This window comes from Dermacentor albipictus, chromosome 7 (assembly GCF_038994185.2).
Source record: "Dermacentor albipictus isolate Rhodes 1998 colony chromosome 7, USDA_Dalb.pri_finalv2, whole genome shotgun sequence".
NCBI classification, from domain to species: domain Eukaryota; kingdom Metazoa; phylum Arthropoda; class Arachnida; order Ixodida; family Ixodidae; genus Dermacentor; species Dermacentor albipictus.
Genome location: NC_091827.1, coordinates 115,867,001 through 115,883,502, shown reverse-complemented (window position 1 = coordinate 115,883,502; position 16,502 = coordinate 115,867,001). Strand labels below are relative to the sequence as shown.

The window sequence follows — 16,502 nt, the reverse complement described above, 5'->3', positions numbered from 1 at the left end:
ATGCAATGGTTGACATTTCATTACGATACCTGGCACGTCTATCATGTCAAATTTAATGAGCAGGTTAGGTTTGGCAACCTTTCAAGATGCATCGGGAAATTTACGCGCGACAGGAAAAGCTATAGAAAAAGAATGCAACTCAACGCTAGGGTGTTCACCGCAGCGTTCACACTTTGGGTACATTGCTGTCGCTTCGTACGACATTGCATAGGTTGGCATTATTTAAACTGCTCTCTACGCGCGATTTTCCTGTACCGCTTCAGGGCAGCCGCTCCTCGAAAAAAACATTGCATTAAATATTTGTACTGGAGATTTGAAAATCAACCTGCTTATAGAGCATTACAAGCAGCTTTCACATATCATTAGTTTCTGTGTAGCCGCTATAGTTCATGAGTTATGTCATACACAATGGCAAAATAGAGCAATTTTGCGGGCAATTTATTATGTGATTCATTTTTGCAAAACCTTTGCGCTGTAGCTTATTTAGCTCTTTGCAGATCGCTAAGTGCCATTATCTATTCAAACAGCATCTAGAATTACTGCAACTACGAAAGAATAAGTAGGACACATCAACAATTTTTTTCCCAGTGACATGAAAATAACTTTGCACATTTATGATTGTCTGATACTAAGAAGATTTAGCATACGTACTCTTGAAGAAATGTACACTGCTGGTACGTAGTTGAAATTGCAATATCTGCCAGTAGTAGTTGTGAAAGTAGAAATTTATATTTCAGATAGTCGTGAAAAAAAATTGTGGAAATGCTCGAGTATTGTTCTATACCTCCAGTAGTCGTACACGCTGTTTTGCTAGATATCGGCTCTTTGCGATCTAAACGGAGCTAAATAACCAGCAGCACAATAATGTGTGTGAATAATTAGAACATTTTGCCATTGTTCATAACATAACTGAACAGCTATAACAGCTACACAAAAAGTAGTGAAGCAATTTAAATCGGCTTAGACAACTATATATATAGCTTAAATTGGAAACTTCTAGTACAAGTAACAAAAAAATATTACGAGGAGCGTCTCTCCTTAACAATTAGCAACATTGTGACGACCACAAAATGCAATTTCGTCTCGTGGGGATCGAATACCTTGTTGTAATGGGAACTCGCAAAGGTGCGTGGTAAGTGCAAGGTCTGTAGCATGCAAAGGAAACGTGAACATGCACCCTATTTCAAGGTAGTAGGTGAACGAACGCATAGAAATGAGAGAACGGAGTTTTTCTTTTTATTCTCGCTTCGCGTGTTGGCGCTACATACCGGATTCGACAGTTTACGTCTCCGCCAGTTGAACTTGTTAAGCGAGATGTCATTTCCCGAAACAAACAGCGAAATAGCTCATGGTGCCATTTCGTCGAAAAATCGCAGCCGGTGTGACGTGCGACCGGTTGGTCGCAGTCGAAAAATGTAGGGAGGTATCGACATTGTGGCGGGTATTTACGCCGCATGTGGCGGAAACTGCACTTCCTATGCGATGAAAATCGCACCATGTGCAACAGTCTTTAGCCACGCTCTCCATATGACAAAAAAATAAAGGAGAAAAAGTGAGAAAAAATAAAGTATGAAAAGAAACGTAGCAAAAAGAAATTACCAGCCCTGCTGCCTATCGCTTATTTGTCCTTACGCTCGCGTCATTTACTGGGTATTTTGTTGCCTCGTGCCGATGGCAGGTAGAGGTTATGCCTCTTTCTCTTTCCCTTCTCCTACAGCTGTCACGTAACGCGCATTTGAAGCTATGCGGCGCTCTTCTGTGCCCCTTCTACGGCTTAAGTGAGCATTCGTGGAAAGTTGCGGGTAAAGGAAGCTTCTGCCTATCACTTTGAGACCGGGAATCAGCGCAGCAAAGCGTCGTTCGGCTGTCTCTAAAAGACAGGTACAGTTTCTCATCGAATGCACTTGTATTTTCTGGCCTACACGTTGTTTATTGCATTCTCTGCACTAATTCACGGCCAATTGCAGTAAACACTTTTCTTGCGCAGGAAAATTTAGGTACATATAGATCCACAAGAAACTAGTTTTCTTGCTCAGTTTGCATTACCAAGATAACCCTTTCTCTGGCCAGTTTACTTACATTACAGATGGTTGTAAACTGGTGGCATTAGGTGTCCAAATAATGGACTTCATTTGCATTTCTAGGGGCAGGGAATTGTGGGTGAACCGCCTATTGCGTTGTACTTCAACGCATTTCATGGTGTGTTGCATGTGCATATTTTCTGAGAGGCAGTACCGAGTTCAAGCGTAGACCAATCATAAATCGTCCGCGTGCGGTTCGTGTCGCTGGTCGCTCTTTCTGGCGGCGTTCATGCGACGACGCCGAGTGACGCAACACCAGAAAATGCCGGTAGAAACGATGGGTGTTGGGCGGCCTTTATCATTATTTAGGACGGCACCAAAATAGGTGCAGACGTAGGAGGCGCGTCGAGGGTGGCTAACTTCGAAAGCTCGACCTTCAAGTTTTCGACGCGAGAGCAATTGCTCAACTGCGAGGAGGAAAGACGAAAGTAATGCTGTCAACCTTCAGTCATGAATTTAAACACACGAACAAGGGCAGCAAGATAGCCTGCGTGGAAGGAGTGACAGCAGTCAAAGATACGACAGTCCTCTCTGATTCAGCCGAACCTACAATGACGCTCCACGTTATTGAACCAGCCTCCGATATAATTCCGGGTCTTCCAAGGCATAAGTAAGCACAGCTCAAATATATCCTGAAGGAACACAATTCCTTTCATCGCCATACGCACATACAACAATTGCTAAGCATCGCGTAAAATTTGAGAACGCCCTCACCGTGTTTCGACACGAGAACTACAAGCTATAATGAACGAAGTTGACGAAATGCTGCGCTACGTCATCATTCCGCTGTCGGAAAACCCATGTGCATCTTCTACTCATGGCGAAGAAAAAAAGGTTGGCACTCTTCGTTTTTGTGTCGATGGGCGTCACCAGAACAAAATCATGAAGGATGTGTACCCCTACCCGCGGAAAGATGGCGCGTTGGACGGGCACTGCAATGCACAGTATATTTTGTCGATAGACCTTAAGACGGGGTAGTGGAAAATGGAGTTGACGAGAAGGACAGCGAGAAGATCACCTGTATGACGCCAGACAGCCTCTGGGAATAACAGTCATGCCATTTGTTCTTTACTCGGCACCAGCAAATTGCCAGCGTGAAATAGACACGGAGTTGGCTGTCGTGAAATTCATTTTGTTGCCTGAAAACATGGCGCGTACCTACGTTGAAGATTGGCCAAAAAAAGGTGATTGAGAAGCACACCCAACTAATTGTCAAGCACGCTAAAGACAAGCATTAAAAAGTAAGCATTAGACAAATACTTGTATTTATTTATTTATTTATTCATGTACTTATTTATTTTATTTATTTATTTTCAAGAATGCGACACCTTTTGAGATTTTACAGGGTGGTCGTATTCACAACACTGAAAATAAAAAATACAACCTCATACATAGCGTAACATAGCTCGTCATACAAAGCAATAAAGAAACACGCAATTCAAATTAAACCATAACTGATTCTAACTTCTTTTTAAAAATTGCGAGCGAGTTTGAACTGTGAAATATTTCTGAATTTAGTTTTTTTCTACTCTAGTATAGTATTGCTCAGAAATGAATGTAAGCATCAACTCTAGGCACATAAGATCCAAGAGCATATGCTTGACAATAACGGGGTGACAGTCTGCAGGGAGGGCGCAAGGAAAATTCAGGATTTATATTTAGTTTGCCATTGGTCAGTCGATAAAAAATTTTGCCAGGCTATTTTAATTCTTGAAGCACATTTGGGGAGGTTTGTCCTAACAAGCAGCGGGGTGAATTATTGTGTTAGAAAGTGAAAATGAATCCTCCCACACGCCCACGGAGAGTTTATGATGGGAACAGCATGATTTATAATATGATGTCTTCTATTATTTATTTATTACTATCATTACTCATCTCATGCGTACGATATATTTATTATAAAGGTATTAGAATGCTATGACACTGCATTTCTGACACAACATATAAAAAATTATAGGAAGGCTAGAAAAGAATAGATGACAGGAGCACTTTTGAAAATAATTAACAAAAAAAATCAAATGTTATCTGGCTTTTTGGCAACAAGAAATCTGGATGAACTAATTGAGGTTAAGAAATTCTGGAACAAATTAAAATCCGATTTAAAGAACGCCAAGTCTTTATTCTATATTAATAAGTTTTCGTCTGTCTTGCACAACCCTAAACTACTTTGGCAAGGTATCAACTCAATGATAGAGAGCAAGAAACAAGACCTCCCCTCATAATTAAGGATCAATGGAGTAACTTTTTCAGCGGTCTTACTTGCTTATAAACCTAACGCTTGATCACGTTATAGCAGCAGGAGCATACCATGCATGCGTTAACTGTCATTTGACCGGGACTATAGACTCATACTTCCCTCCCTGTAGTGCCGATTCTATATTTTTGTCACCTACTTCAACAGATAGAGTCGTTAAGATCATTAATGCCTTTAGGAGCCCGTGCACGCCTTTAGAGGATGACATTGCTGTCTTTCCTATGAAATGTGCTGCTAATATTGTCGCTGGCCCCACTTACCCATATATGCAATAGAATGCTGCTCACTGGAGTATTCACAGACAAATTGAACATGGTGTACGTTACCGTTTTGTTCAGTGGAGGCAGCAAACACGACCGGAACGCTTATCGTACGATTTCGGTTCTGCCAATTCTCTCAAGAGTAGCTGAAAGCTTACTTTCTAATCGGCTAAACGATTTCGTACAAGTTAAAAAGTTATTTGTTAACCACAGTATGGTTTTCAATTCCGCAAATCGACTCAAACAGCGTTGTTAGATATAAACATACTATAATTAACAATATTGAAAATAGACTGCTTTCTGTTCGGATTTCTCTAGATTTTTGTAAAGTCTTCGACTCTGTGAAGCATACAATAGTACTAAAAGAATTAGACGTTCACGGAATTCGTGGACTTGGAAATGCACTTGTGAAGAATTATATAACTGAACGGGCACAGTATACAGAGATGCATGGTTTAAAATCTAATTTCGGTATGGTGAATTTTGGTGCCCCACAGGGTTCAATTCTGGGAGCTCTTTTATTTACAATATATATTGATGACATTGTCAACGTTCCATTAACTGCTCACGTTGTGCTGTATGCTGATAATACAAATGTAGTTTTTTCTTGTTCTAATCTCAATGTATTGGAGCAGCAGTGTAATGCCTGGTTGAACCAGCTATCCATTTGGCTTTCTGTCAAGCAGCTTCAATTGAACGTAAAAAAAATGGCTATGGCTTAGCTAAGGTTAAGCCCAGGATGCGAAGCATACGAGCCTTTATTTTAGTTGTTATGCGTTGCATATTACAAATACTCAGTTCAGCAATTGGGCGCGGCCGGGCAGCCACCATTTAACCACGTGACGTGACGTCACGACAGCCGGATGAAAAGCTGGGCCCCAACTCACGCGGTCGCGCGCGGCCGCAGCCACAACCTGACTCCCGCTCCTCCCGCTAGGGGCGCTGCGCCGGCGCGTGACGTCACGGTCACCTTCCGGCGAGCGCACGAGCTGAGACCTGGCTATGTAGCTACGCGGCCGCAAGCGAGCGCACGAGTTGAGCCTCCGCTTTTGCAGCTGTTATGACGTCATATGGTAGCTATGCGGCCGCGCGCAGCGCAGCAAGGAAGAGCGTGGTATTGCGGCTAGTATGATTCGCATAAAACGAAGTTCCTGCATTTTCATCCAAAAAACTAACCATTAAGCTATCATATCCAATTAGAATTCAAAAACACGCGTGTTGAACAGGGGCATAGCTGCCGATTTCTGGGTGTATGTTTACGCAGAGACCTAGAGTGGACAGATCATGTGAATTATATTAGAACGAAAATGGCCAGATGTATTTGTGTAATCTATCGTATCGGGCATTTTCTTCCATAACAACTAACGAAACAATTTTATTTTGCTCTTGTTCATTCCCACCTTGTATACTATAACATAGTATGGGGTACGTGCAATAAAACTGATTCCTTTAAATTGTCTTCCCTTCATGAAAGAGCCCTACGAGTATAGTGTGCAGGCCGAGCAGTCGAAGCAAATGTTTTCGAGACTTGTCATGTTCGCAATCTTTTATCAATTCAATACCTTAAGTTTGGCAGTTTACATTTTACATAAAATCAAGCAGTATTTTGATACTTTCAGTAATACTTATTTGCCGAGCGATATAACATATGATTTACGTGTTGTCGCGTTTCCTACCACCAGATCTAGTACCAGTTATGGAAAACAATGTTTACATCACCAAATCTCATCCTTGTGTAATACGTACCAATTCATTGTGGAAATAGCTGTAGAAAGTATTAGTGTATCGATGTTTAAGAAAAATGCAAGAATGCTTTTTCCTTCTGCATAATTTTGAAACATAAATTGGCATCAATTGGTTTGTTCTATCTTTACCTATTTCCTAATGACGTTTTTGTTTTCGCCGCAGCGTTTTCTGTCTACTGCTAAATATTTTGTGGAGTTCTTTATCATTAGTGCGTGTGTAGATTTTGTTATCTTTTTTGTGGTATTAATTTTTGGCGGGCAGCGTTCCTGAGAGTTATGTGCTTTGCCTGTTCGCCACCGGTGTGTGTGTGAAAACGTTTATTGTACTGAGGTCCGGAGGCTCGACTTCTCAAGCCAAGGCGGGCCGCTCCCACGTTGGCACTGTCAGGCCAAGCCTTTCAGCGACATCATGGGCCCTCTGGACTGCCCTTAGTTGGTCCTGAAACAATGGGCTTTGAATCCTTTTCTCCCACTGTGTCCATTCTTCAACGAGGTTGGGGAGAGCCGCGGGACACCCCGCCAGCATGTCTGATTCCAATGATGCCATTACAATCATTGCATTCCATCGTAATCTCCCTCTCTGGATATATTTTAATAATGGTGTACGGTGTGGGATATGTACCCGTTTGCAATAAGCGCAGTGAGACTGCCTGAGCCCTGTTCAGTTTTGAATGTGGCAATGGGAATTGTCTGCGTCCTAAATAGTAATGTTTGGTAACATCATTGTATGTTAATAAATGATCTCTGGATTCCCTCGCTTGATGGTGAACGGCTCGGTTGTGACTGTCACGGTTAGCAAGTCCTCGTGCCAAGTCATGAGCAACCTCATTGAGGTTTACCCGAGTATCGTCCACTTTCCCCATATGCGCAGGAAACCATCGGATTTCAGTTGTCATAATCACAATGTTTTCAAAAAGTTTAGCTGCAACTCCAGCTACGTAGCCTTTATCAAAACACTTTACAGCGGTTTTTGAATCACTGTAAATGAAGGCCCACTTATTACTCCTGATGGCTAGAGCAATTGCCGCTTGTTCCGCCACCGTGGGGTCCTTGGTAAAAATTGTGAGAGCGTCTTGCACCTTCCCTTGATAATTTGATACAATGGCCGTATAGGCTTCTTTACCGTTCACCCAGGCGGCATCAACTATAGCTGCCAGTTGGTTCTGCTGCTCTATTTCCTTCAAGAGTGCTTTAGCTCTTGCCTTTCTCCTTTCGACATTATATTCTGGATGCATGTTTCTGGGGAGAGGGTTGGTTCTGATCTTGCTCCTAACTTCAGTCATTAATTCTACTTCAGCCTCTATTGGACTCCTCGATGTATTCAGTTCTGCACCTATTGCCTGTAATATGTTCCTGCCAGCTCATGACTTTGTCAATCTTTCGTGTTGCGCTAGCTGTTGGGCCTCCGCAATTTCTTGCATTGTGTTGTGCACACCTAGACTCATGAGTTTGTCGGTTGCAGCATTACTGGGTATTCCTAGAGCTACTTTAACAAGCTTCCTGAGCATCACATTAAGTTTGTTAAGTTCTGCCTGCTTCCATCTGAATAATCCAGCCACATAAGTGAAGTGACAGAGAGCAAAGGCATGTATTATCTTCAAAGCGCTGTCTTCTCCCAGGCCTCTGTGTCTATTGGTAATTCTCCTTAGTAACCTAATGACCTCATCTCTTTTATTCGAGATATGTTGTATTGTTCTGTAGTTAGTATTGTTTCCGTCTATGTGATACCCAAGAACCTTGATTTTTTCAACTAGCCTGATTGCGGATCCTTCATGAGTATATAAGCACACTCTTGGCTCATCTTCCGGAATGTAACCTCTTGGTTTACGACCTTTTCTGCAATGTTTAATGACTAAGAGTTCTGATTTGGCTGCCGAGCACTTCAACCCCATGGCTTTCAGTGTGTTCTCTACAACGTATAAACTTTCCTGTAATCTGTTCTCTGTCTGTCCTATATTGCCCTTGGCACTCCATATGGTTATGTCGTCGGCATATATCACATAACGTATACCCTCAATTTTCTCCAGATTTCTTGCAACCTTGGACATTGCTAAATTGAATAGCATGGGTGAGAGCACAGCCCCTTGTGGAGTGCCCCTATTTCCCAAATTCTTAGCTTCTGATTTAAGCTCACCCAGCATGAGTTGTGCAGTTCTATTTCTAAGAAAGTCCTTAATCATGTTAAAAAGTCTCTTACCCAAACCCATCTCCGAGAGAACGTCAAGTATTGCCTTATGCTTTATACGATCAAAAGCTTTTTCCACATCCAACCCCAAAAGAGCTTTCGTATGCGCTGGGCTAGCCTGTATAAGTTGATGTTTGATCAGCAGCATAGCATCCTGAGTTGACAGCCCTGGACGAAAGCCGATCAAGTTGTATGGGAGGATCTCGTTCTGCTCAACGTATTTCGTGAGTCGATTTAGGATGACATGTTCCATAGCTTTGCCTAGACATGACGTTAAGGAAATAGGACGGAGGTTGTCTAGAGTGAGTTGTTTGCCTGGCTTTGGTATGAGGATAGTATTGGCCACCCTCCATTCCTCTGAGTATACCCCTTTTCTCCAACATTCATTGAAGTGTTCAGTTAGATAATAGATTGATGCATCATCTAGATTTCTTAACATCTTGTTAGTTATTCCGTCAGGTCCAGCCGCCGATCTACCATTAAGACTGTGAAGAGCGGCCCTCACTTCACTCTCAGTGAAGTCCCGGTCAAGTTCTTCACATATGCCTCCCGTATACTCGGGGCTCTCCTCTCCTTCGTTTGGTTGTTTAAGTGGGAGATATTTGGCTGCGAGACTATCCATGATATCTTTCTCTGTTTTATCTTTGCTTTCCTGATGAACCAACTTAGCTATAGCTGTTCTCTTGCTTGTCCTTGTTTCATTCTCGTTGAGCAAGTGCTTGAGGAGGTTCCAGCTACCTCCATGTTTGAGTCTACCATCAGCCGAATTACAGATCTCATCCCACTGTTGCTTCACGAGGGTCTTCGAATGATCATCAATTTCTCTGTTTAATTGCGCTATTTTTTTTCTTAGCCTTCTGTTAAGTCTCTGCGTTTTCCATCTCTGTAATATAGCCTGTTTGGCCTCAATCAGATGCGCCAGCCTGCTGTCCATAGCTTCAATATTTTCCTCTGTCCTGAATTCTTTAGTGGCCTCCTTGACGTCCTCTCTGAGCTGGATGACCCATGTCTGAAGGGGCTCCTGCTCGGCATGTGGAGGCCCCACTGTCCCTCTGTTCGCCCTAATTTTTCTGAAGTGATCCCAATCAGTGAATTTGAAGATTCTTGTTTCCTGTCTCGGTATGCGTATGGTTATGTGTATGATGTAATGATCGCTTCCGAGATCCAAGTTTGAATTTTCCCAATTGGCTCCTCTTGAATTGTTCACAAAAGTAAGATCTGGCGTGGAGTCCCTGCTTGTGGAAGTGCCACAACGGGTGGGATACGCAGGATCAGTAATCAAGCATAATCCCAGATCCATGGCAAGACTCCATAGCTGCTCTCCCTTTGTGTTCCAAGCGTATCCCCATGTATGATAGGGAGCATTAAAGTCCCCTCCAATAATGAGAGGGGAGTTTTTGGCAACCGAAAGCACCTTGTTGAAGAGTGCTCTAAACCTTTGTCTCATGTCGTTAGGACTGCTGTAAATATTCAAGCAGAAAATGCTTTGCGTCTTACCTCTGTTTCTTTTAAGTATAATCTCAACTAGAATAAATTCAAACCTGGAATGTCTAAGGTGAATCTCATGCTCAATGTACGGCAACTTTTTGTCAATGAGGGTCGCCAACCCCCTCCCCATTCTTTTGTCTCTACATATAACTTTGTACCCAGTGAGCATAATTTCGTCCGCTAAGGTTTCCTGCAGCATAATTACCTTTGGCCTGGCCTCAGATGACCTGATCACCTGTTGCAGTGCTGCTTTTTTGTGTTGGAACCCACGACAATTCCATTGCCACACGTTAAATCCATGATTACTGTCCATTGTTATTAGGTGAGGATGCCTTTCTATTACCTGCTATTTTCCTCTTTGTGGTGGCCCCCGACAATCCAGGAATGGACTTTATACTATCCGCCTCCGATGGCAGATACTCATCGTCGTCATCCCCTCGCGCCTCCATTTTCCTAAGTCTTTTCTCTGCCGTTAGCCTCCATTTCCACAATTTGTCCACTTTAAAGTTGGTCGTTTCCACTGTCTCTCTTAACGCTTTAATTGCCTCTTTTATTTCACTGAGGGCTGAGAAGACTGAATCACCCTCGGAACTCACCGCTCTCTTTTTAGGGGCAGGGGAGCTGGATTCCCCTGGATCGTTGCTTTTGCTCACAGGTCTATCTATCTCTACACTAGCAGGGCTTGACTGCTCTTTTTTACGAAGCTCTACTACCTGCATGGTCAATTCTTCATTAGCTTTTCTTAAAGAGGCTACTTCTTTAATTAATTGCTCTATTCTGGCATCATTGTCATCACCCACAGCCGTCGAGGCGCCCCCAGCAACCCTCGCCATACCTTTGACTTTGTCAGCCCAGGTGGTTCCTGGCGTCGTCTTCTCGCCAGGGATTGAGTCTCTTTGCACGAAGTGCACCTGCGCGTCCCTTGACTTGGAGCGCCTTCTCTCCCTGGATAGCGAACGATGCCTGGATCTGGTGCGACTCCTGGAGCGCGAGTGCTCCCTGTCCTCGGGGCGATGGTTGGGTGCCAGCTGATGCGCCTCCGACTGCGCTCTTGTTGACGACCGAGTCCTGTTGCGCTCTCTTCGACGGAGTCGTACGACGTAAGGGACTTGAAATCTTTTCTTACAAAATTTGTCGCCGGTAGGGTGATCGCCGTCACAAAATTTACACCTAGGTACACACACATGTTCATCTCCTGGGTTGCGAGTTCCACAACCTCTGCACTGAACAAAGTCAGGTGTTGGACACACATCAGAGCGGTGCCCGACCCTTCCGCAGGTGAAGCAGACGTCGAATTGCTTCCTGTAAAGGTAGCATCTCACTAGTGTGGATCCATACTTGACAAAATTGGGCACTTTGAGTCCATCGAAAAGTACTATGACCGATTCCGACGTCTTGATGCGCTTAGCAGCCAGCGCAAGCGGGTTCAAGTCATGCACGATATTTCTTGTTATCATAGCTTGGGAGTCTCTGATGTCCACTCTTCGGATGACGCCTTTGCATGTGGCATGTGGTGCCGCTTCGTATGCATTTACCTCGTATTCCGCTGCCATGATCTTGAAAGACTTGATTCTGACGTACTTCGCAGCATGTTCGGGCTTAGGTGTGCTGACTACGATGATATTTTGCGTGAAGTTTGGGCAGACAACATCTTCACGGGCCTCGTCTTCCGTTAGGCCGGACGCCTCAATGACTGCAGAACCAATCGTGGTGGTGCTCACCTTGTTCAAATTGAGCCCTCCTCGAGGCCGTATAATGATCTTGCTGTGCTCCTCAGGCAGTTGAGGCATTCTCGAAGCTCTGATAATCCGATTCTTAATCATTCCACCGACGGCGGTTTTCTTGGCGCCATGATCTCGCTGACTGCGTGGCAATGTGCTCTCCTCATCCACAGCCTTTGTGCTAGCTCGTGATCTTCGGCCAGCCACGACTTGCCAGCCGAAGTCTTCCTGAGCATTGTTTCTTTCATTTCCAGAAAAATCTTCATCGTCCATGCTTGTATCCGTCATGCCTGCGGGCAGGTGGGCTTACTAGGCCCAACAAGGGCCCTACTCCTCACTAAGCTTAGCTCCGCTAAGCTCAAGTCGGCGTTTAGGAGCAGAAAAGGTTCTGTAAAATTGTGAAAATAGGAGCCCCACCTCGAATCTTGGTGTCAGTCGATTCGCCGTCGCTTCGTGGATCCAGTGGTATGCTTCTTTTCGTTGTACTCTCAAAATTGGCGAGCGGAGCATGGAAAAAGAAACGGAGCCGATGCTTCCACGTCTGCACTGCTCGGCGCTTCTTCTTCTTCTTCCTTCGCCACCGGTGCCACGATAGGTAATTCGGGGATAAGGCATTGTCATGAGGCATGATTGATCTGCCTCCTTTAGCCTCTCCTCGGTGGCATATTGTACAATATGGATGAAATAGATATTACTGCTACTATTCAGAGAAAAAAAACGCTCCCAGCAAGGCGCTGTACTCGTTCGATTTTACTTACTACCTTTAGTCCGCACGGAGACCGCACTATATTTGCGTACTGTAAGGCAGGTGGAACAAGGGCAGTGTAAACCTTGAGTGTCATGTCACGAGACGCTTGTTACAATTTACGCCCCCTCATTTTGATGTCGCTGTGCAGTTCCGCAAATGTTTTGGTAGAATTCTTTTTTTTTGCAATTTTTAATAGTATTCTAATGGTGACGTTTTGGATAACGCACTCCTGCAGAATGACTTATGAAAATTAATTTCTTTGTCGTGGCCCCACACCAATGAAAAACATATTTAACGACTCATTTAGCAAGGCATGGACATGAACGCTTTTCCTTGATAAAACAAACAAAAAAATAAGAACAAACAAAGACAGTCGTCTACTAGAAGGTGAGTCTCCAGCTGTGGATGCGCATTTTTAGAAAAATTGTTTATATACAGAAAAAATAGCAGGGTTCCTATCGCACATTGTCGGGGCACCTAAGAGGTAGTAGGCAATGAAGCTGAGCGCTCATTGGCTATTTCTACAAACTGCCATCTGTTACAGAAGTATGCCTCAAACCATTTTACTACCATGGGATTTACCCATACGATTTCAGTTTCCGATAAGTTTTACGTTACGTTACGTTACGTTACGCCCCTCGGTTAACCCCCTTTCTTCTAGTTTACTCTTTACGGAGCAACACAACATAATTCGATTATGAGAGCGCGGGCACAGTATTCATTATATTCCATCTACCTTTTTTGAAAGGGCGGCACAAAAAAATTCAACAGCTTGTTCAATACACAGGCACAGGTACTATCATGTCAAAAAGCATACAGTTGATGCCTGTTTCATAGCAACTGGTAGAATACAAAGCTAAACGTGTCTTGACAGCACCTGTGGCACGTTTGCTTGGTGAACTCACGGTAGGCTGCAGCGAAAGGCGCACGCCTTGCGGGTAGGCGACCATGTGGCTGGCCCACTTAGCGCAACGCGTCCTGTTGCCGAGCGGCGTCCTGCTACCGAGTCGCTTCGGCGGAGGTACGAGCATTGTGGTGCGGCTCAGTACTGTCTTGTGCAGGCAGTTGAGCTGCGCCGGGCTCAGCTTCAGGAATGCGAGTGGCGGAGTTGGCAGCGAGTGCGCGAAGGCGTTCTGCTTTGCACAAGCATGTGTTTTGCCGGACCACAGCGATATTCTCCCGTCGACGTCGTTTGCTTTCTGCACCGCGTAGCGCAGCAGTTTTATAGGTTGATGTCATCGCAAGCGAAGCTTTGGCCGGCGTGTAAGCACTGCTCATGCATGTTGAAACTCCACTCCGTAACGCGTAAGACAAACCATGTGCGGAAACAGTGCACGCACCTCAGCAGAAGGCCTACACCGCCTACTAAGCCTACACCGCGTGGAATGCTCCGCTGCGCTGGGACTATTGAAGGGCTCTCTGTCGGCGCTCTTTAGTGCCACGATGCAGTACTTAACCTCACCGTTCCTAGATGATGGTCACATCCCTGTCAAATGCGAGTGTATCGTACTTGTTCACGCTGATGCCACATCCGTTAGAGGAACTTGATGGTGAAGCCCGCATTACACTTTCGTGGTTATATGCCCCGACGCTTACGATACTCCCTAATGCGAAATTTTAGTGCATTCCTATGCGTGTTGTCGTTTCGCGATATATCGAAGCATCGCGCCGATATATTTCACTTTTCCGGGGCTGGCTGAAAGCACAACTCATACCGCGTACTTGTCACTGGCCTTGTTGAGGTGGTCGGAAAGCTGATGCCAGTAGGGCACTACGACATTTCGCTGTGCAGGGCGTACGTATTCCTCCACCTGAGCTTCCTACCAAATATTACCTCGCGAATCTGGCTTTCTACTACTGAGGCTACAATTCATGAAAAACAGCTTGGTTAAGATGCCGTAGTTGGGCTTCGAGGCTATAACAAACTTGATGTTTGGAGGACCTGGTTAGAGCAGAGCGGGCGCAGTTTTCTGCTACAGCTCTTTCTACGAGCTTAGAATGGGCCGATTGATAATTGAGAATTGTTTTCGACCGTTGCTTGTACTTCCAGCCCACATGCGTTTCGTGAAAAACATCAAGTTCGTGATACCGTCGACGCTCAACTAAAACGTCTTGAGAAACCGAGTTTCCATAAAGAAAGCGCGGCCTGAGTGGTAGAAAGCTAGATTCGCGATGTAGCCGCCGACCCAGTACCGCCGGGTCAAAGTGGAGCAGCACAGCATCCCACTGCTATGAAGTAAGGAACTGACTCAGTTCCGGAGGAGGTGAGTCCTCCGTACAATCCGAAACTAGGTGATTTAATTTAACTCTATTGCGAAAACTAAGGCAGGAGGGAGAGTACTGAATTGGGCATATGTGAGAGTATAGTGCCGGGTTGGGGAAAAAGTGGGTCTGTGACCAGCACCAGATGATTTCTTGGGTCTTGTGAGGTGGTGGATAGAGTTGCCAATTATGGGGTGATAGTGGTTAGTTCTGTCGTGAAATGAGACCAGTCTGTCTCTCACAGACTCGGGTTGGAGACGTCCACGGCCCGCCTGACTAATCGTCGGGCGATAGTGTGGGCTGCCTCGTTCACCGGGTTGAAGGAGTGGGCTGGTACACAGATCAGTTCAATCTCTCGGAGGGGACATGGGGTGTGACAAAGGAGGTGGAGGGTGGTTGAGGATATGTGGCCCTTCCCAAAATAGCGTATGGCGGCTTTCGAGTTGCTGAAAATCGTACTGGCGGTGTGGTGGTTGGCGGGGGCGCATCGCGAACGCACTGCCGGACTTTTCTTTCAAGTGTGGAGCGAGCCTTCCTTACTTTTATTGCTTTCTGCCTCACTGACCTCCGTGGACTCTGAGCTGTGCGAGTGAGAAAGGACTCACTTCCTCCGTTTGGCTCCTCAAAGTGACCGATTGACGATGCTTCGAGGTGTCGGGTGTTTCCCGGGTGTGGGGGACGGCGACGGAGATGGAAACCGCGGTCCCAAAAACGTGGGACGGGCAGACTCGCCCCACCTGCCGTAGAGACAGGACCTCATTTTTACGGACTGACAACTGAACACTTTGTGTATTTTTAACTTGCTTTCTTGACCTTCTTGGTGTAATTTAAGTTTGTTTTAAGTGTTCCACTGCGTTCGACCCGCTATCTAACTTGACAGCGGACAATTTGATTCCGTCATGTGCGATCCGTGAGGCCAGTATAGTGTCCTGTGATTGCTAGAACGATCACAGCTTCCTGCGCTGTTTCGGTGAGGTCGAGTATTGGGGCTAGTACTTACGGAGTCGGCATCTATCGAAAGCGCCTCGCTTGCGTAGTACGTGGCACCACCCTCATTCGGTTAGCTGCCGGCGCTCACGAAAAACACCATGCTGGAGCCCTCCTAGACACTAAGTACGTACTTTACAACTGAGGGAATTTTTTAACTATCGAGCTAATCATCTCGGCCAAGCAGGGCGCACAGAATGGTTTACAGGCCCTATCTCCTTAGTAAATATGTAGTGAACACACACTGCGCGTGCTCGGCGCGATGGAGTCCTGCGAACCAGCTTCTTGCGCGATACGTAGGCAGTCACGGAGAGCAAACTGTGTGAAATGTGTGCTTCTGGTAAGCTGTCTCTATAACCAAATCGAGCATAACAGAATGAAGCCTCATTAGAGCTGTCGCACAGGTTCACAGCGACCGTCTGCGCTTCTGCATTTACTGTCCGCGCACAATGTTTTGCTTTCGTGGCCAGCCCATTTTCGTACCGTGCCGTGAATTTAGGCCGCGGAATATGACCATAATATACTACACAAGCAACCATTGTGGCGTGCAAGCTACCACTGCTGTTGAAAAATAAATTCGTTGTAAGTATATGGACTCCGACCCCTACGGCGCCTGCCCTCTGATGTGCCGTCATGACAATCCCCCCCCCTCTTTTTCTTTTATTCTAAATTCTCCCTCATTTCAATATCATTCCTCAAGTTGCATCGCACTGTACGTTTATCGGTCTTCTCAGCGAGAAATTTCCCACTGCTTCTATTTCTTAATCCAGC

At 45.2% G+C, this 16,502-nt stretch overlaps 1 protein-coding gene across 6 annotated transcripts in view; it reads left to right on the top strand.

Moving 5' to 3' along the window:
• The window catches only part of LOC135913299 (sulfotransferase ssu-1-like), a 90,177-nt gene that overhangs the window by 30,204 nt on the left and 43,471 nt on the right, over nucleotides 1-16,502 (top strand). For 2 of the 6 annotated variants that reach the window (XM_070521451.1, XM_070521450.1), the window contains one exon: nucleotides 1,718-1,881. The exons of the other annotated variants lie outside the window; for them this stretch is intronic. The gene's annotated coding sequence lies outside the window, so the exon portion shown is untranslated. The remainder of the gene's footprint in view (nucleotides 1-1,717; nucleotides 1,882-16,502) is intronic. 6 annotated transcript variants of the gene reach the window in all.